Source organism: Hemiscyllium ocellatum, chromosome 20, assembly GCF_020745735.1.
Source record: "Hemiscyllium ocellatum isolate sHemOce1 chromosome 20, sHemOce1.pat.X.cur, whole genome shotgun sequence".
NCBI lineage: Eukaryota > Metazoa > Chordata > Chondrichthyes > Orectolobiformes > Hemiscylliidae > Hemiscyllium > Hemiscyllium ocellatum.
In genome coordinates, this window is record NC_083420.1 from 64,032,185 (window position 1) to 64,052,846 (window position 20,662).

General features: G+C 44.0%; 1 long non-coding RNA gene across 1 annotated transcript in view; it reads left to right on the forward strand.

Annotated features, from left to right (window-relative positions):
• The first annotated feature begins 1,971 nt into the window (after positions 1–1,971).
• The window catches only part of LOC132825282 (uncharacterized), a 63,077-nt gene continuing 44,386 nt past the window's right edge, over positions 1,972–20,662 (forward strand). The window contains exons 1-3 of the long non-coding RNA XR_009645770.1: positions 1,972–2,034; positions 3,046–3,161; positions 10,002–10,135. This is a non-coding gene — a long non-coding RNA (uncharacterized LOC132825282). The remainder of the gene's footprint in view (positions 2,035–3,045; positions 3,162–10,001; positions 10,136–20,662) is intronic.

Below are 20,662 nucleotides of genomic sequence, written 5' to 3' on the forward strand. Positions count from 1 at the left end.
CAAAATTAGTTTTCTTATGTACACCTGACCAATCATTTCTCAATTACAATACTTTAGGTCGTAAAATAATCAGAGCTGTCTTACAATAATTTGTCAATTCAAGTTAAAAGAAATTCTAATGGCCGAATCCAAGGTCTCAGATAATAACCATGGAAGTTATCGTCTTTTTTTTTCCAACAGCCTACTGTTGTACTGAAAATTCAACTGTACTTCACATATTGAAAAAAAATCATGTTAAGTTTACATAAAAATCACATTTAAAATAATCCTGGAACTCAAGCTCCAGTGAATAAAATTTCCTCATTCAATCACCAACAAACAAATGTGCATTCAAATCAAATCACAAAGGGTTAAATGTTTTGCTTGCTGTTCTCGCACTCTCTCTCTCTCTCTCTGCCGGTCTTACTGCAAGCTGCTGGTAAAAATAAACTTCAGTTGTCCCCCTTATACGGCTTCTATGTAAGGATAATAGGGACCATCCAGAAGCGGGGTTCAACACTATCAGTTTGTAACTAATCTCTTCCGCCCTCCACAATCTCTGTAGAATCTATCAGAGGGAATTTTCGGGGTTTCGTCTTCCCGTTCCTTTTTCGACCCGGAACATTGGCCACCTATGATTGGTCTTCAGGCTAACCTGTTTCCTATACTCTGGTTACTTAGTCAACCCTTTTATCCCGGTTACCAAGTTAACCCTTAATTTCCCGGTTACCTGTCACAACCACGGAGTCGACAAGGCAGTGTACACTTCTCAATTCCGCGAAAACCCCAAATACCAGAGAAGGTTCTTACCTTGATCCGTGCACGGAGTTGTCCGACTCAAGATAACACCTCAACCTGTTACCTTATCAAAACTTCAACCTTTTACTTTATTATAAGTGCTTCCTATTCACATCGTTTGCTCAAATATCTGTGTGTGTCACAGTGTCCCGGAATCATTCAGAGCCTCCCGTGGGAGTTCTTTTTAGTATCCCGGACACGAGCCCCCAATTTGTTATAAGTGAATTCTGTCTAGGTATTCTAAATCTCCAGAGAATAGTCCCTGACACTCGGCTAACTATTCTACACTAGGGCTATGGTTCAGATCAACCGAGTTCTGCCTCCACACTCTGCCGACCGCGGACTGTCCTTTAACCCTTGACTTCAAGGGAGACTGTCCACAAGGTCCCGTCCTAGGAGGCGAACTCCAAGCTGTCAGCACCAGCCCTCATCCCCTCCGGCTACCGCTTTTCCCGTGGCAAATCAAAATGCTGCGAGACACACAAATGAGCAACGGATGTTTATTTCAAACTTGCAAGTTTGGGCGGCTTCCAAAAAAAAAGAGCTTCGGAAGAATCGCGACGGAAGATCTTACAGCATTAATATTTATACATTATTTTTACATGTAAAAACATTAATGACAATTCCATTGGTTAAAACATTTCACGCTTTTCTCTGCCAATTCTTTGATTAAATATTATTTTACAATTCCGTTGGTTAAAACCTTTCACGCTTCTCTATTCCAGGCCTTGGTTATCTGTATGTTTCTAATATTTTAAGAGCTTCTATTGTATTATTGCCAAGGTTACCTAGCTTCATAGCAGCCTAGTTTTAATTAACAGCTTACGTCAGTTTCATTCAAGGTTACAAACCGCCATGTTTTTGACATAACAGTTTCTCCCTGTTTCCAGGCTAACTTACATTCAGTCTCACAGTTCGCCCTTACTTATTAACCCTTAGTTAAACTGCAGAAATTACATCACCCATATCAGCAATAACAACTACTTGCATTGTATGGAATCTTTTACAATGGCAAATCTCCTAAGGTGCTTCATGGATGATCTCAACATTGATTAAAGGGAATGATTTCTCCAATGATTCTGTGCATTTATGAATATTCACTATAAACTCTCCAATAACCTCAGACGCACGCGCAGTTTGGTTTCTATGTGGAGCATGCGCAGTGTCACATTGATCAGGACAGGGGGAGAGAGAGACATGGAGCTGCTTTCTCCGGCAGCGGCTGTGATAGGCTTCAGAGAGCGGCGCTCAGAGCCGGTGAGAGGGAGCCTCGCTGGGAGAAAGGAGCGGAGAGACTTTACAAGTCCAGGATAAAAGTAAAAAAAACCCGAAAATGATCCTCCAGGCCCGGGGAAGGAGGTGGCGGTCTCTGATCAGGGAAGCGGCCCAGAGTCACGGCCGCCATTTGTTTGAGGGAAGAGGGAGCGCTGTAGGCCGCCATCTTGAGAAGGTCAAGGTGCAGGAGGGCGGGGCTATTGGGGCCTATAGAACAATCAGAGGAAAGGGAAGACCCATTGTTATTGATTAATTCCATGAACACAGCGTCACTGGGCGATCCCGCAGGAATATCCTCTCTCAGTCCTGCTGTGATGTTTCACACAATCAGAACCAGCAGCTCTCCCCCTCTCTCAGCTCCACTTCTGCCCTTCCTGCAGCATCTATCCCCTGGAACATTGAGCTGCCTGTCCTGTCCCTCCCTCAGCTGTTGTTCAGTGATATCTGTGATATCACAGTCCCATCTTAGATTACTTCACTAAAGACACCAGATGGATTTTTCTTAACATCAGCAATTGTTTAATACTCACTTACATATTTTTAATTACATCGTTTTTGAAGCATTTATTTCACATTCAATCATTTGCAATGGTGGAATTTGGACCTGTGTCCAGAGAACACTTGCTGAGTTTCTGGATAAATTGCCTCACAATAATGCCACTAGGCCAGCACTTCACCTGCTCACAGGTTGAGCATCCCAATGCAACAAGAATCAAAACCATTTCTTCCTGCACAATTATTTGATCCTGAACACTGGTGATATCACTCAGTATCTCTCCATGTGGAATGCCTCACTGTGTGGGTCTAATTGCTGCCTCTGTCTGCGTCTCTCACTCTCGCAGCTACTCCAGATCCTGAGCCAACAAAATTCTCCACTCCAGAGAGATGAGTCAGCACAGGCCAGATCTCTGTGGGCTCAGTGCCATTCTCCTTGTGTAACCCTCAAAGCATCAGTCTAATTTCCCATTCTGCTTATTTCTGTGTCTTCTACAGGTACTCAGGGAGTTCCTCACTCAATAACTTGCCAACTGCTGTTTGGGATGTTGGTTAGTCAGCCAGAGAGACAAAGGTCAGGGAGGTCGGGAACCTTCAATAAATCCTGCAGTAAGGTAAGATCATTCACAGTGCACAAAGCAGAGAGCAATGAGAGGGCTCCAAACATCAGCTAACAGGACATGACATAGATATAGTGCTGGTGGGGGAGCACAGTACAGACACACCCCAGGCTCAAGCACCACATTTACTTTAATTTTTGTTGTACTGGGACAGCATAGGGAGTTCCCATTTTTCAATCCAGGTGTGTGCTGTCTTGCGGAGCATTAGGACAACAGAGGGGTAAGCATGCTTCCATGAGAGGATAATAATGCTGCCTGGGATCTTTCTGTTCCCTATACCTTCTCCAAAACTGTATCGAAGGCTTGTCTTGTGGACCAGTGTCTTCAATCATTCTAACACCTATAACAGTTCCTATCTCTGTTATCTCCTCACCTCTCACCAATTACTTCACATATTTGAAAACTCCGGTCCAATTGACCATCCATATCGCTGGAACTTGCTTCAGTCTCTTCAACATTCCTTGTCTCGATAGTCTCCTCGTCCAATAACTGCAGACATAGGGTCTGTTTCTGTGCATCATGACTTTTCAATTGAGGTTTCCAAAATGGAATGAGTTGCCTTTGCCTGTGTTTGGCCCATATCCCTTCAAATCTTCTCCTCTCCATGTACCTGCCCAAGTATCTTTTCCACGTTGTAATTGTACTTGATTTCACCATTTCCTCTGGCAGTCCATTCCGTCCATGCACCATCCTCTGTGGATAATGTTGCCCCTCAGCTCCCTCTTTAAATCCTTGCTCTGTCACCTCCCGTTTATGCCTCCAGCTTTGGACTCACCTACCCTTGGCTATTCACCTTACATAGACTCTACATTGTTTCATAAACCTTTATAAGGTCACCCTGTGGCTTCGTCTGCCTGGAGGAAATATTGACGACAATGTTACCAATATCTCCAACTCATGTACTCAATGCTCTGTCTACTGATGACAAGTGTGCCAAATGCTGCTTTCTGCACCCTGTCCACCTGTGATGCCACTTCTAAGGAACAAAGTAACTGCACCCCTTGGTCTATCTCTGTTCGACAACACTGCCCAGGGCCCTACCATTAACTGTGTTAGTTCTCCCTGGTTTGTCTGAACTAAATTCAATACTCGAATTAAACTCAATCTTTCATTCCTTAACCCTCTGGCCCAGTTGATTACCATCCCCTTTGATAACTATATTCTATGCCCACTCTTCCACTAATCTTGGTATTAACAAACATAATAACAGGGACTCCTATATTTTCACACAAAACGTTTATGTAAATGATGTACATCTGTGGTCCCAGCACCAATCCTTACAGCACACTGCTGGTCAGAGGCCTCCAGTCTGAACAACAACCCTCACCCACCACCCTCTGTGTCCCACTGTCATCCCATTGTGTATCCAGTTGGCTAGCTCTCCCTGATTCCCTTGTGATCTACCCTTACTGACCAATGTATCATGCTACACCCTGACCAAGGGTTTGCTGAAGCCAGAAACAACGTCTGTTGCTCTGCCTTCATCTATCTTCTTGGTCCCATCTTGAGCAAACTCCAGTCAGGTTTGTGGACATGCTTTCCCACGCGCAAAGCCATGCTGGCTGTCCGTAATCAGTCCATATCTTTCCAAATGCATGTAAGTCCTACCTCTCAGAATGACCTTCAACAACTGACCCACCTTGATGGATCATCAGTCTGTAGTTCCCTCGCTTCCTCTTGCAGCCTTTGTTAATTAATGACACAACATTATAATCATAGTCAGAGAGTCATACCACACTGTTCGGTTAATAATAACAATACTCTCAAACTGATCTCATACCACCTGCCTGTTCCTGGATCATGTCCCTTCAAACCGTTCCTATTCCTGTACTAATCCAAATGTCTTTAAACATTGTAATTGTCCCCACATTGACCCCTTCCTTGGGAAGTTCATTCCACACGCATCCCACCCTCTGTGTGACAATGTGTCTTCATGTACTTTTTTAAAAATGTCTGTCCTCTAAACTTAAGAATGTAGTGCTTTGTTTTGAAACTCCCCTGTCCATGGGAAAAGATAACTCCCATTAACTCTATCTATCCCCCTCAATATTTTATAAACTTCTATGAAGTCATCTGTCAACATTCAGGTTTCAGTGAAAAAATACCAACCTATCCAGCCTTTCTTTATAACTGAAACCCTTCATTCCCATCCACATCCCAGTAAATCTCATCTGAATCCTCTGCAGCTTAATAATATCCTTCCTATTAGTGGGTGATCTGAACTGGACATAGTATTCCAGAAGTGGACTCACCAATGCCCTGTATAATCTCAATGCGACTTCCCAACTCCTATATCCAAAAGATTGAGTAATGATAGCAAGTGTGGCAAGCAAGTTTTTTTTTTAACCACCCTGTCTCTTCATGTTGCAATCTTCAACCAATTATGTACCTGAACCCTGAGTTCTACAACACTACCGAAGGTCCTACCATTAATTGTATAAGTCCTGCCCGTGTTTGTTTACCAAATGCATTACCTCACATTTATTCAGATTGAACTTCATCTACAGTTTTTCAGCCATTCACACGTTTCATCAGGATCCCTTTGTAATCTCAGAAAACCTTCTTCACTGTCCACAATGCCACCCACCAGTCTATCAGCCTATCACATGCGGCTCTCTATGGTACAAATATCTCTGCTTGGGGCCCTACAATTTCTTCACCAGCTTCCCACACTGTCCTGAGATACATTTGATCAGGTCCTTGGGATTTATCTACCTTTGTGTTTTAAAACCTCCATCACCTCCTCTTGTATAATGTGGAATCATTTCAAGACATTGCGTCATTGAGATGTATAGCACAGAAATAGATCCTTCGGACCAACTCCTGCATGACGTTTCTAGTCACATTTGCCAGAATATTTCCAATATCCCTCTAAACCCTTCCTATTCGTACACACATCCACATGTCTTTTAAATGAATTCCATCACCCTCCACTATTTCCTCTGGCAGCTTATTCTATACACTCTACAGGAACCAATTGTCCTTTAGGTCCCTTTAAAAAGTCCCTCTCGCACTTTAAAGCTATGTCCTGTTGGTTGGTTCCTCAGCCTGGGGAAGAGACCTTTTCTATTGACCCTATCAATGATCATCATGATTTTAAACACCTTTATCAGTTAACTTCTCAGCTTCCCATATTCAAGTGAATTCAGCCCCAGCTTATTCAGCATTTCCCTATAGCGCAAACTTACCAACTGTAGCAACATTTTTTCTGAACCCTCTCATGTTCCACAACATCCTTCCTGTGGCATTGAGAACAGAATTGCACACAATATTCCAATAGTAGTTGGGCCAAACACTGTTTAGTTCCCTGAGCTCCCCAGTATTTACCCACAGTAAGCTCCAAAGTGAAATATTTGTTTAGAATCTTGTAGTTTCACACATCGTTGGCTTCATTGATCATTACGGATACTGGTTTTGTCTCTTGCTTTTCTTTTGCTCTTAATACACTTGTAGAATCACTTTCAATTCTCCTTAACTTTCTCTGCTAAAGCTATCTCATGTTCCCTTTTTGCATTCCTGATTTCCATCCAAGGTGTATTTCTACAGCCCCGATACTCCTGAAGGGTTTCCCTTGAGTCAAACAGTTATATCTGACATGTGCCCCCTTTTTTTTCTTGACCAGAGCCTCGAAACTCAGCCAGTGTTTCCTAATTGTGTCAGCATTGAGCTGCACACTAACAGGAATATGCTGGTGCTGAACGCTGCTTTTATCTCGGTTTTAAGATATTCCTACTTGCCAGACTTCACTTTACCTGCAAATAGCCTCCCCATATCTACTTTAAAAATTCCTGTCTAATACTATCTTGCTCCATTGTATAACTTGAACTTGTGGTTGCTATTTTCAAACTAATACAATTGTGGTAACTTTCCAAAGTGCTCCCCGACTAACACCTCAGTCCCGTTCCCGACCTTGTTTCCCAAGGGGAGGTCAGGTTTAGTCCCATTCTCCAGTTGGGCTTTTTACATAATGACGGGAGTTTTTGGAACACACTTAACAAATTCCTTCCATCCAAATGCTTAACGCAGTAGCAATCCCAGTCCAAGTTTGGAAAGGTGAAGATCCCCTTCCGTTACGACCCTATTATTCTAACTGGTATCTGAGATTTCCTGACACATTTGCTCCTTCTTCTCCCATTGCCTATTGCTGTAGTATGACCGTAGCAAACTGATGACCAATTTCTATTTCTCAGTTCCACCAATATCGCTTAACTGGGCGATCCTGCGTGAATACTCCCTATAGGCACTGCTGGGATTTTCCCCCCAATCAAAACCACCAGCTCTCCTCCTGTTTTGCCTCCTGTTCTATCCTTCCTGCAGCATCTGTCCCCTGGAACATTGAGCTGCTGGTCCTGTCGCTCCCTCAGCCACGTTTCTTTAATACCTACAACATCCCAGTTCCATGTTCCCATCCATGCTCTGGGTTCATCTGCCTTATCTATCCGGCCCTTTGTATTGAAATAACTGCAGTTTAATCCACCAGTTTTCACTCATTGCCTGCTATGTTCTTGCCTGCCTTGCCTATTTATATTGCTCTCTTGAACATCTGTACCAGCCTTAAATTTTTTTCTGGCCTTATGACTGTTTGGGGTCTCACACCCCTGCTAGACGAGTTTAAATCCTCTCAAGCAGCTCCAGCAACTCTCCCCACCAGGATATGGGTCCCCTCCTGCTCCCAGTTCAGGTGTTTTTCCCACCCTGTCTACTTGTGCTGACACCTTTAGACATCCAGGGACTTGTCCACCAAGGTCCATGTGTGTTCCTCAGTATTCCAGGAGGACCTACAATTCATGATGGATATCGTTTACTTATTAAACTTCCAACAGTGATCAGAAGTAAACTCCATCTGCCATTACTCTGCTCAGTTTATCATCTGATCAATATCAGACCACAGCCTGAGACCATGCTCCTCACTCTGGACAACACCCTCAACATTCATGTCATCTGCAAACCTACTAATAATACTTTCTCCTTTCACATCTGAGACATTAATGTACATAATAACCAGCAATTGGTTCTGTACAGATCCCTGTGGTACACCCGCTGGGCAAAGGCTTCCAATCGTGAAAGACGCTCTACACCAGTTGTGGTTCCAATTTTCCAACTTGCCTTGGATCCCACGGGCTCTTCCCTTTTGGACCAGCCTTCCATGTGGGACCTTGTCAAAGACCTTAATAAACTCCATGTAAACCACATCGTCTGCACTGCCCTCATCAATAACAGAGGACAGTCCTCTACCAAATCCATACAGACAATCCCTAATGTATTCCTGTCATTTCTAATATTGATTCATCATCTCCCTCCGAATTGTTTCCAATAATTTCCCACCCCCCTGCTGTCAGACGATCTGCTCTGTAGTTACCTGGCCTATCACTGCTACTCTTGAACAAAGGAACCACATTAGCAATCCTCCAGTCATTGGGCACTTCGCCTGTGGCCAGCAAAGTATTAAATATATCCGCCAGGGCCCCAGCAATCTCCTCCCTTCCCTCCCATTACAGCCTGGGATATACTTTGTTGTTACAGGGAATTTCTCCGCCTTTTTGCCTGTGAATACATTTAATGCCTTCTTCTCATTGATCTTAATACGTTCCAGAACCTCACCATCCCAACTGAAATCCCTGGCTACAATGCCTTTCTCCTGTGTGAATACAGATGGGGAGTATTTATTGAAGACCTCATCTACTTCCTCCTGGCTCCATGCACAGATTGTCCCTTTGGTTTCTAACAGCCCTCACTGTTTAGTTGGGGATCCTCTTACTCTAACTCTACTTATTAAATATCTTGTGCCTTATCCTTAACATTATCTACTAAGGATATTTTGTGTCCATTGTTTACCCGTTGATTTTTCAGGACCCCCCACCTCCACCTCCCGCACTTTCTATCTAATGCCTTTGATACCCATTATTGTTGGTGTTACCCATTTTGCTCGAGTTTCCACAAGGTTGTGAACCATTGAATATTTATGTTCCACCTTTTGTTCACCCTGTAACCACATCTCTCTGATGTTTAAATCTCTTTCATCTGTGTCACAAATCCAGCTCCTTATTGAAGAGACTTTGTCGATGCGGAAAAAAAACTGCACTCTTTCCCACAATTTCCTATCAGATACTAATTCGCTAATGTAGAGTTTGAGTTAAACCTTTTCCCACCCTGTTCCTTTCTGCTTGTCTTCAGCCACATCCCCGTGCTGTTCCGATGCATCACCTTTTCTATTTGGATTTGGAAAACACTTTGCTGTGGGTATGTTGTGCAGACCATGTGAGGATGGGCAGATGTCCTTCTCGAAAAGACAAGTGTTTGGGCTTTTTGTAATCACCAATGGTTTCATACTTATTTATGGATTGTTAATTATAATATTTGAATTTATTGATTTCAATTTCTGCCATTTCAGATGGTGGGATTCAAACTTTCCTCCCCCGAACATTAGTTGAGGTTTTGGATACATGTTCTAGCAATAATACCGCTAGGCCATCACTTCGCCTGTTCACAGGTTGCTCACTCCTGACCAGTTATAGCAGTGCATCATGAAGATAAACCGATTCTTTTGTCACAATTGTTTGATCCTGACACCCTCCTGCACTCTGGTGATATCACTCAGTATCTCTCCATGTGGTATCCCTCACTGTGTGGGTCTAATTGCTGCCTCTGTCAGTGCCTCTCACTCTTGCAGCTACTCCAGATCCTGAGCTAACAGAATTGTCCACTCCACAGAGATACAACAGCACAGGCCAGGGATGCAGACTGATCTCTGTGGGGCTCAGTGCCATTCTACATGAGTTATCTTCACTACATCAGTGTAATTTTCCATTCTGTCTATTTGTCTGTCTTCTGTAGGTACTCAGGGAGTCCTGACTCAATAGACTTCCCAACTGCGGGGTGTCTTGTCCATCAACACATTAAAGATGGTTGACCAGCTAGAGAGACAAAGGACAGGGAGATCTGGAGTCTTCAATAAATCCTGCAGTGAGGTAAGATCACTCACGGTGCACAGAGCAGACAGCAATGAGAGGGCTCTAAACATCAGCTAACAGGACGTGACACAGATACAATGCTGGAGGGCGAGCACAGTACAGACACACCTCTAGCTCAATCACCACGTCTACTTTAACTTACGTTGCACTGAGACAGCATAGAGAGTTCACAGTTATCAATCCAGGCCTGTGCTGTCTTAGTGAGCATCAGTACAACAGAGGGGCAAGCAGGCCTCCCACGAGAGGGTGGGAATGTTGCTTGGGATCTTTCTGTTCTGTGTTCTCTCTCCAACACTGTACCTATGGTATGTCTTGTGGATAAGTGTCTTCAATAATTTTTAACTCCTATAACAGTTCCTATCTCTGTAACCACCTCCTTTCCATATAGGTCCTCTGCATATTTAACATGTACCGCATTCCAGACTACCTCCCTAAGGCTGTAGCTTGCTTCAGTGTCTGCAACATGCCTTATCTCCGTATTCTCCTCCTCTTTAACTGGGTACAGGGTCATACAGTATGAAAACAGAACCTTCAGTCCAAGTCATCAATGCTGACCATTTTTCAAAAACTGAACGAGTTGCATTTATCTGTGTTTGGCCCATATCCCTTCAAACCTTCCCCTCTCCATGTACCTGCCCGAATTTCATTTCCATGTTGCAATTGTTCTTGTTTTGCCCATGTGGCGCTGGTAGTTCGTTCCGTCTATGCACCATCCTCTGTGGATAACGTTACCCCTCAGCTCCCTCTTTAAATCTTTGCTCACTCATGTCACGTTGATACCCTCTAGTTTTGGACTCACTTACCCTTGGCTATTCACCATTCTTACTCCCCGCATGGTTTTAAAAACCTTTATAAGTCACCCCTTATAAGCCTCCACTGTCCAAGGGAAATACTGAAGACAATGTTACAAATATCTCCAACTCATGTATCAAAGTGCTGGCCAATGACGGCAAGTGTGCCAAAGGCTGCTTTCACCACCCTGTCCACCTGTGATGCCACTTCCAAGGAACAATGTAACTGCACCCCTTGGTCTGTCTCTGTTCGACAACACTACCCAGGGCTGTATCATTAACTGTGTTAGTCCAAAACTCAATACCTGAATTAAAATCCATCTTTCATGCCTTGGTCCACTGGCCCAGTTGGTTGAGATCCCCTTTGATAACCGTGTTCACTGCCCACTACGCCATTAACTTGATCATCCACAAAATTACTAACAATGATTCCTATATTCTCAACCAAATCGTTTGTCGATGATGCACATCAGTGGACCCAGCATCCATCCTTGTAGCACACCGCTGGTCACAGGCCTCCAGTCTGAACAGCAACCCTCTCCCACCATCCTCTGTCTCCTACTGTCAAGCCGATTTTGTATCCAGTTGTCTAGCTCCTCCTGATCACATGTAATCTAATCTTACAAACCAGTATTTCATGCTAAATTCCGTCAAAGACCCTGCTAACTTTAATGGAGACAATGTACGGTTACCACTTCAACAAAAACAGTCAAGTTAGTGAGACCTGACTTTGTACACACAAAGCCGTGCTGACTATCTACCATCAATCCTTGCCTTTCTAAATGCATGTAACTACTGTCTGGCAGAATCATTTCAACAACTTACCCACCACTGACATTGGGCTACTTGGCCTTTAGTTCCCTGGGTTTCCATCGCAGTCTTTCTTAAATAATGGAACAAAACCATATTGTTGTCAGAGCTGGACAGCATGGAAACTGACCCTTCAGTTGGTACCAACCATCATCTCAAATTAAACTCATCCCAGCTGCCCGTTGCTGGCCCATATCCCTCCAAACCCTTTCCGATTCATGTACTTAACCAAATGTCTTTTAAACGTTGTAAATGTACTGACATCCACCTCAGGAAGTTCATTCCACACCCAAACCACCCTCTGTGTAACAATTTTCCCCTTCTTTTCTTTTTTTTTAACATCTCTCCTAACCTTACAAATGTGTCCCCTCCCCTTGAGACTCCCTCATCCGAAGGAAAAGGCAACTACCGTTAACTCTATCTCTATCCCAACTTTTTTTCTCAAACTTCTATAAGGTCACCTCTCAACCTCCAGGCTCCACTGAAAAGAAACTCTGTGTATCCAGCCATTTTTCAGAACTCAAGCATTTTATACCCAGCAAGGTCTTGGTAAATTTCTTCTGAATACCTTTCAGGTTAATAATATTCTCCCTATAACTGGGCGACCAGAACTGGACAGAGTATTGCAGAAGAGTCCTCACCAATGTCCATACAGTATCATCATCACGTCCCAAATCCTCCACTCAATGGACTGAGCAATAGTCAGGCATGCCAAGCACTGCCTTATCCATCCTGTAATGCAAACTTCAAGAATTATGTACCTGAACCCGGAGGCCCCTCTGCTCTAAAACACTAACTGAGGCCTGAACATTAATTGTATAAGCTCTACCCTTGTTTGTTTTACCAAGTGCACTACCTCGCCTTTATTCAGATTGAAGTCCACAGACAGGTTTTCAGCCCATTCACCCATTTCATCAAGGTCCCTTTGTAACATAAGAAAACCTCCTTCACTGCCCACTATGCCACCCTCCAGCCTTCCAGTCCATCACACATGACTGTCAATGGTACAAATACCTTTGCTAGGGGCACCAGAATTTCTTCCCTAGCATCCCACAATGTCCTGTAATACACTTAATCCGGTCCTGGGGCTTTCCATACCTTCGTGTTTTACATCCACCAGCACCACTTCTTCTATAACATGCCCTCTTTTCAAGTCATAGAGATGTACAGCATGGAAACAGACCCTTTTGTCCAATTCATCCGTGCTGACCAGAAGACTTCAATAAATTCATCCTATTTACCAGCATTTGGCCTATGTACCTCTGAACCCTTACTCATATACCAATCCAGATACAATTACAATATTTAAAAGGTATCAGTCTCTCTCAGCTCATTCCATACACACATCACCATGTGCATGAAAAGGCTTTCCCTTCGGTCCCTTTTTAAACCTTTTCCCTCTAACCTGAAACCTATGCCCTCTAGTTTTGGACTTCCCAACCCCTGGGAAAAGACGTTGAATGTTTATCCAATCCATGCCCATCACGTTTGCATAAACCTCTTTAAGGTCTCTGATGCTCCAGGGAAAATAGCCCCAGCTTATTCAGCAAACCCCTGACAACATCTTGGAAATCTTTTCTGAGCCCTTTCAAGTTTCACAACATCCTCCCTATAGCAGGGAGACTGGGATTGCAGAGTACTCCAATTGTGGTCTAACGTATTACTCTTGTTCCCTGAGTTCCCCAGTCTTTGTCCACTGTAAATTCTGGAGTGAAAAATTTGTTTAGGGTCTTAACCATATCTGCTAATGAAAGCCAACACACCATACGCCTTCTTAATACCCTCTCAAATTGGTTGGTAACTTCAGGGATACCGGATCCCTCTGTTTGTATACACTGCTAAGAATCCTGCCTTTACCCATGTCAGTTGTTTCTGCAGAATCCTCCAATCTGAAACCATCCCTATCTTTGTAACTTCCCATAGTTCATACAACACTCATAAACTGTGAAACCTCCTCAAATCCCTATATTCGTTACGCCTGCAAAATCCTCCAGTCCAGACATCCCTCCTTAACTCTTGTAAATGCCACCGGCCTCCACTGCCCTTCTGGGGAACATTGCAGTAAAGGGAAGAGTTGCAGAGACTGGGCCATGTTGCAGAGGTAGGAAGGGCTGCAGAACCTGGAGGATGGTACTAATGTAGGAAGGGACGTGGATCCTGCAGGAGGTTAGAGGGACCGGGATTCATAGAACCTGCAGGATGGGTCCAAGAATGGATTTGGGACATGAAGGATGTTAAGATTTGAACCACAGATAATTTTTGATTGAACCATTCAGCCGTTCTTAGAGTCAAAGAGATGTACAGCATGGAGACAGACCCTTTGCTCCAACCCGTCCATGCTGACCAGATATCCCAACCCAATCTAGTCCCACCTCCAGTATCTGGCCCATTTTGTTGTAAACCCTTCCTATTCATACACCCATCCAGATGTCTTGGCATCAACCTCCACCACTTCCTCTGGCAGCTCATTCCATACACTTACCACTCTCTGCATTTAAAAACATTGCCCCTTAAGTCTCTTATATCTTTGTCCTCTAACCATAAACCTATGCCCTCCAATTCTGGACTCCCACACCTGAAGATAAAGACTTTGTCTCATTAGCCTCTCCGTGCCTGTCATGATTTTATAACCCTCTGTAAGGTTGCCCCTAATAATTTTATAAACCTCTGTAAGGTCACCCCTCAGCCTTCGATGCTCCAGGGAAAACAGGCCCAGTCTAATCAACCTCTCTCTCTAGCTCAAACCCTCCAATCCTGGCAGCATCCTTGTAAATCTTATCTGAACCCTTTCAAGTTTCACAACATCCTTCCGATAGGGAGGTAACCAGAATTGCACACAATATTCCAAAAGTAACCTAATCAATGTCCTGTACAGCGACAGCATGACCTGCCAACCCCTGTCCTCAATACTCTGACCAATAAAAGAAAGCATACCAAATGCCTCCTTCACTATCCTACCTACCTGCGACTCTGCTTTCAAGGAGCAATGAACTGCACTCCAATATCTCTATGTTTAGCAACACTCTGTCAGACCTTACCATTAAGTGTATAAGTCCAGCAAAAATATGCTTTTGCAAAATGCAGTACCTTGCATTTATCTGAATTAAACTCCATCTACCACTTCACTGCCCATTGGCCCATCTGATCAAGATCCCATTGTAATTGGAAGTAACCCATTTCGCTGGCCACTACACCTCCAATTTTGTTGTCATCTGCAAACTTACTAACTATACCTCTTGTGCTCAAATCAAAATCATTTATCTAAACAATACAAAATATTGGACCCAGCGCCGATCCTGTGGCACTCCACTGGTCACAGGCCTCCAGTTTGAAAACCAACCCTCCCCCACCACTCTTTGTCTTCTACCTTTGAGACAGTTCTGTACCAATTGGCTAGTTCTCCCTGTATTCCGTGAGATCTAACCTTGCTAACCAGTCTCCAATGGGGAACTTTGTTGAACACCTTACTGAAGTCCACATAGATCACATCCACCGCTCTGCTCTCATGAATCCTCGATTTACTTCTTCAAAAAACTCAATCAAGTTTGTGAGACATGATTTCCCACACTCAAAGCAATGTTGACTATCGCTAATCAGTCCTTGCAGTTCCTTGATCCTGACTCATGCAAGTACATCCTGTCCCTCACGATTCCCTCTAACAACGTACCCACCGATGTCAGGCTCACCAGTCTGTAGTTCCCTGGCTTTTCTTTACTGCCTTCCTTAAATAGTAGCAACACGATAGCCAACCTCCAGTCTTCTGGCTCTGATGTCCTGTTTCTAGAGATCTTTACCGGAATGGCTGTGCACAGCTTCAGGTTCCCAGGCTGGGAGGTGTGAGTTCAGATGTGAATCTATTTGCCCATTCTCTCTGTGTGCCTGAGATTGACCTGATAGCGCTCTGGTAGAAAGCACTCTCAATATATCCGGTAACATCCAGATCTACAGGACTGACCACAGCTCACCTCATCAAAGCCTTCGTTTAGAATGTTCTTTATTTTTATATTTTTAAATGGCAGTTTTGTGAGATGCAGGAATTGAGGAGTTGTCATTTTTGGAAGAGTGAAACTTTTATCATTGACCCTGACCCATGCAACAGGGATTCGTGGATTATATTGTTCTCTGCAGACTATCACTCAGAGGATTGTATCATCAGGGAATCTGAGTGCTGATAGTCTTTGCTTGGTAGAGTGTCAGTTTACCAGTTTATGTCAGCTCGGGAACAGTGTTTCTGGGCAATGTGTAACTGTGTAAATACCTCACCGACTGGTTCAGGGGTGAGTGCACTGGGCCCTGAGCACCAGGAACTGGGAAACCTCATGCTGTTTGTATGTGGAAAAAAGTGAGAATTGCAGATGCTGCAGATCAGAGTCTCGATTAGAGTGGTGCTGGAAAAGCACAGCAGGTCAGGCAGCACCTGAGGAGCAGGAAAATCGATGTTTTGCCCGATGTCGATGTTCACACTCCTCGGATGCTGCCTGACTTGCTGTGCTTTTCCAGCACTACTCTAATCGAGCCTCTATTTGTATGTGGGGCTTGGTACCAGACTGGGTGAGAGCAGCGCTCTGAGTAAATGACAGGTACGGAGCTTGGGTTCCTCCTGCTGTGTTTGACCTTGTGCCATATCGTTATCTCCCTCTCATGAGTGAGAGTGTCATGTTCTCTAGTCCTGACAGTGTCCACTCCCTGGAAACCCTTCCAGCTGTTGACCATCTCCCTTCTCTCTCATTCCCTCCAGCCCTTCCCACCTGGCCTTGGTCTTGTATCTCCTGCAATCCTAAATGACCAATGTTATCGCATTGCAATCCTTTGAGCTGTGTGGGAACAAACCTGAAGTAGTTTTGGGCCATTGGAAGAAAAAGACAACTCCTCCTTCTCCACCTTTGTCAAACAGAGTCTGCTTGATTGTCTCTCTCCCATAAGGGGAAGGAACAATCCTTTCAGCATCCACCCTGTCCATTCCCCTGAGGATCTGGACATTTTAATGAGGACAACTCTCCTCCTGATGACCCTCAGTGGCACAGCACCGAAGTGACATGTTTATGTTCCCCGATTTTCTGCAATTGCTTCCTTTTGCTCTATCCCTCCCTCATTCTGAAACCTCCCCCAGTCTGGACAGTGCTCCAAACCACTAATTACTGAAAATGCACCAACCTCCTACCTCTGTAAACTCCTCACACTACTACAATCCTCCTTGTCTGTGAGAACCCCTCCAGCTTCTACAGTCCTTGCAAATTATTGCATCTCCTACAGCCCTCACCATCTCTGTATGCTCCAGTCACTACATTTCTCCATGTATCTGTAAATCTCTCCAGCCCATTCAAATCTGCCGATCTCTCCAAGGTCCTGCTGTTGCACAAAACATCCCTCTACGTGGAACTTCCACCAGAGACCACGAGCCTCCAGATCTCGGTAATTCCCTGCGGTTCTCTCTATCTCCGTTCCCAGCTTCAGTCCCGACAACCCTACTTCCATATACAACATCATCAAGTCCCAGAAATTCTCCTGAACTCTGTAACCCCCAAATACTTTACAATTCTATCTCGATGACTAACTGCCTGCAGCGATTTGAAACTTCGGCGATTAGAGTCAGAGAATCGTAGAGATGTACAGCATGGAAACAGACCCTTCGGTTCAACTTGTCCATGCCAATCCAGTCTCACCAATCAGCACCCGGCTCATCTCCCTCTAAACCCCTCCTGTTCATATACACATCCAGATGTCTTTCAACTGTTGCAATTGTACCAGCCTCCTCCACTTCCTCTGGCAGTTCATTCCAAACGCGTACCACCCTCTGTGTGAAATATTCGCTCCTTAGCTCTCTTTTATATCTTTCCCCTCACAACCTAAACCTATGCCCTATAGTTCTGGACTCACCAACCCCAGGGAAAAGACTTTGTCTATTTATCCTATCCATGACCCTCATAATTTTGTAAACCTCTGTAAGGTCTCCCCTCAGTTTCCGACGCTCCAGGGAATACAACCCCAACCTCTTCAGCCTCTCCCTTTAGCTCAAATCCTCCAACCTTGGCAACATCCTTGTAAATCATTTCAGAACCCTTCAAGTTTCACAACATCCTTCCGATAGGAAGGAGACTAGAACTGCACACGGTATTCGAAAAGTGGCCTAGCCAATGTCCTGTACAGCTGCAACACAACCTCCCAACTCTTGTACTCAATACTCTGAACAATAAAGGAATGCATACCAAGTGCCTTCTTTGCTATCCTATCTACCTGTGACTCTACTTTCAAGGACCTCTGTACTTCATTTGAAAAATTGGAGAGACAGATGGAGTGGCCTGAGGTCTTGTGGGTAAAGCTAGTTCAGTCTAAGCTGTTAGGCAGAGCCAGTGAGATATTTGCAGTGCTGTCTCATGAGTGGTCAAGAGATTATGCACATGTCAAACAGGCTATTGTAAGTGCTTATGGATGAGTACCAGAAGTGTAACGACAGCGATTCAGAAACATAAAGGAAGAACCAGGACAGACTTTTGTGGAGTTCTATACAATTAAACATAGTAATCTTTCTGCAACATCTCCAGTCTCCATGCGTCCCTCTGTCATGGTGAGCTGCTCCAATCCCCATAAACTTTCCTGCCTGTGTACACCATCAAGTTGATACAACTCTTCTGATTTATGTCATGTCCTGCAGACCCGTTTTTGTGAATTCTGCCGAGCACTGATACTCTTTCTCTGTCTGTGTAAATACCTCAGTCTCTGCAATCCCCATTACTTTGCAGCCCCCACCAGACCCATCGCTATCTGTGAAAGCTCCTTCAGGTCTATATCCTCCATCTTGCTGAAACCCGCTCTCACCATTGCAATCCCCATTATTTCCTAACGTTGTTGAGTCTCTAAAACCATCCCTATCAGTTTAATCTACTCCACTGCATACAACACTCCCAGTCAGTGTAATCTCTTTAAATCCTTCAGTTCCAATTTACATATGTATAGGTGTGACTGCTTTGTGATCATTCTATCCTCATTTATATCTGCAAAAGATTCTGCTTACTGTAGCACATCCTATGCTCATAAGTGAATCTGGTCTCTCACAAGCCTCTCGATGACTCTCTCCTCCAGTCTCTACAAGCTTCCCTATTCCTCTAGTATCTTGCAGCATGCACACCACTCACTCTCTCTGACATACCTTCCAGTGCATAAAATCATCTCTCCTTTTAACTTTATTCAGTCTACAACTTCCTCCCTATCCGTGCAACATCCTCCAGTCTATATCATCTTCCATGTGCTTGCAACATTCTCCAGTCCATACCACCCTCCCTTTCCCTGTAATATTCTCCAGTCCATACCATCCTCCCTATCACTGTGATATTATCCAGATCCCACAAGCGTTGTTAAATGTACCACATCCTGGAATCATGTGAATGCTTCTACACCCTGATCAACATAGACCATGTAACGATCCACAGCCCTACACAGATCCCTTTCTCTGAAGTCTAATCAAAGACGTTTTATCTCTCTAACTTCCTCCAAACAATAAAATGTTTTCTCCTGCGAACATTCTGCAGCAACTGTAACTACGTTTAACCCTGCAACATTGTCGCGTCCCCAAACATCTCTCCCACTGTGTGACCTCTATCCATCCCTCCAAGGCCCTCTCTCGGTGACACGCGTCATGCTTTTGCAACAAGGCAGACGGAATGACAGCATTAACTGAAGAGAACAGATATGATTGAACTGTTATTGTGGAGGAGTAGCTGCAGAATGACCATGACAGCAATGTGATTATTGAGGGGTTGTCGGGATTTAGGCAGGTTCAGCAAAAAACCAAACAAGGTCCTGTTTTGTTGTGAAAAAAGGATGCAGTCAGTGCTTTAGTGAGACAGCCAATTTAATCTGGGAATCAAAATATAGAATCATTTTGAATGGACAGCTTCCAAATAGCAAGGGGAATCTGGAAGATCAAATCACAATCCATGCTCGTTGATAAGTTGGATACAATATTTTCTTGGTGATAGTAGACAAAGGCATGTGGAGTGGTGAATATCTGATTGGACATCTGTGGCAATGCTGTTTCACAAGGATCAGTGCTGCGATGTCTGTGTGTAATTTATATCTGTGATTCAGATGGAAAGGTCAGCAGTTTGATTAGTATTTTGCAGATGACATTTGGAAAGGCATGTAATGATCAGGGATAGTTAGGGGAATTGTGGATAGTGAGGAGGAGTGTTATAGGTTGCAGCAGTGTGTAGATCAGCTGGGACGCTGTGCAGAGAAATGGCAAATCAAATTTCATCGGGACAGTGCGCAGTGATACATTTATGAAGTCAAATGGAAGAGAGAAGTGTACTAATTGACTAATTGGAAACATTGATAAACAGATGACCTTGGATGCAAATCCGTAGCTCCCTCAAAATAACAACACAGTAGGATGTGGTGGTAAAAGAGGAGTATGGTATGTTTACCTTCATTGGTCATAGTATTGAGTACAGATGTTTGCATGTCATGTTGTGACTGAATGAAACTTCATTCGACCATGTTTGGAAGGTTGTGTGTCGTTCTCATCGCCACGTTACAGGAAGGATGTGGAGGCTTTGGAGAGGATGTAACAGAGGGTTGGCAGAATGTTGCCTGGATGAGAATGTGTTTACTGTAAGGAGGTTGGACGCAGTTGGATTGTTTTGTGAGAATATCGGAGTCTGAGGGGTGACCTGGTACAGGTACATAACATTAGGAGAGGCGTGAATAGTGTGGATAGTTGGAATCCTTCTTCCAATATCGAAATATCAAATACTAGGGCGCCTCGGTTTAAAGTGAGAGTGAGAGGTTTTAAGTGAGATGAATGAGGCCAGTTTTCTTTACCGAGAGGGTGGAAGCTGCTCAGGAGGTGGGAGAGGTGGCAATGAGAGCAAAGTTTTGAAGTGGCATTTAGACAGAAACATGAACAGGCAGAAAATAGAGGGAT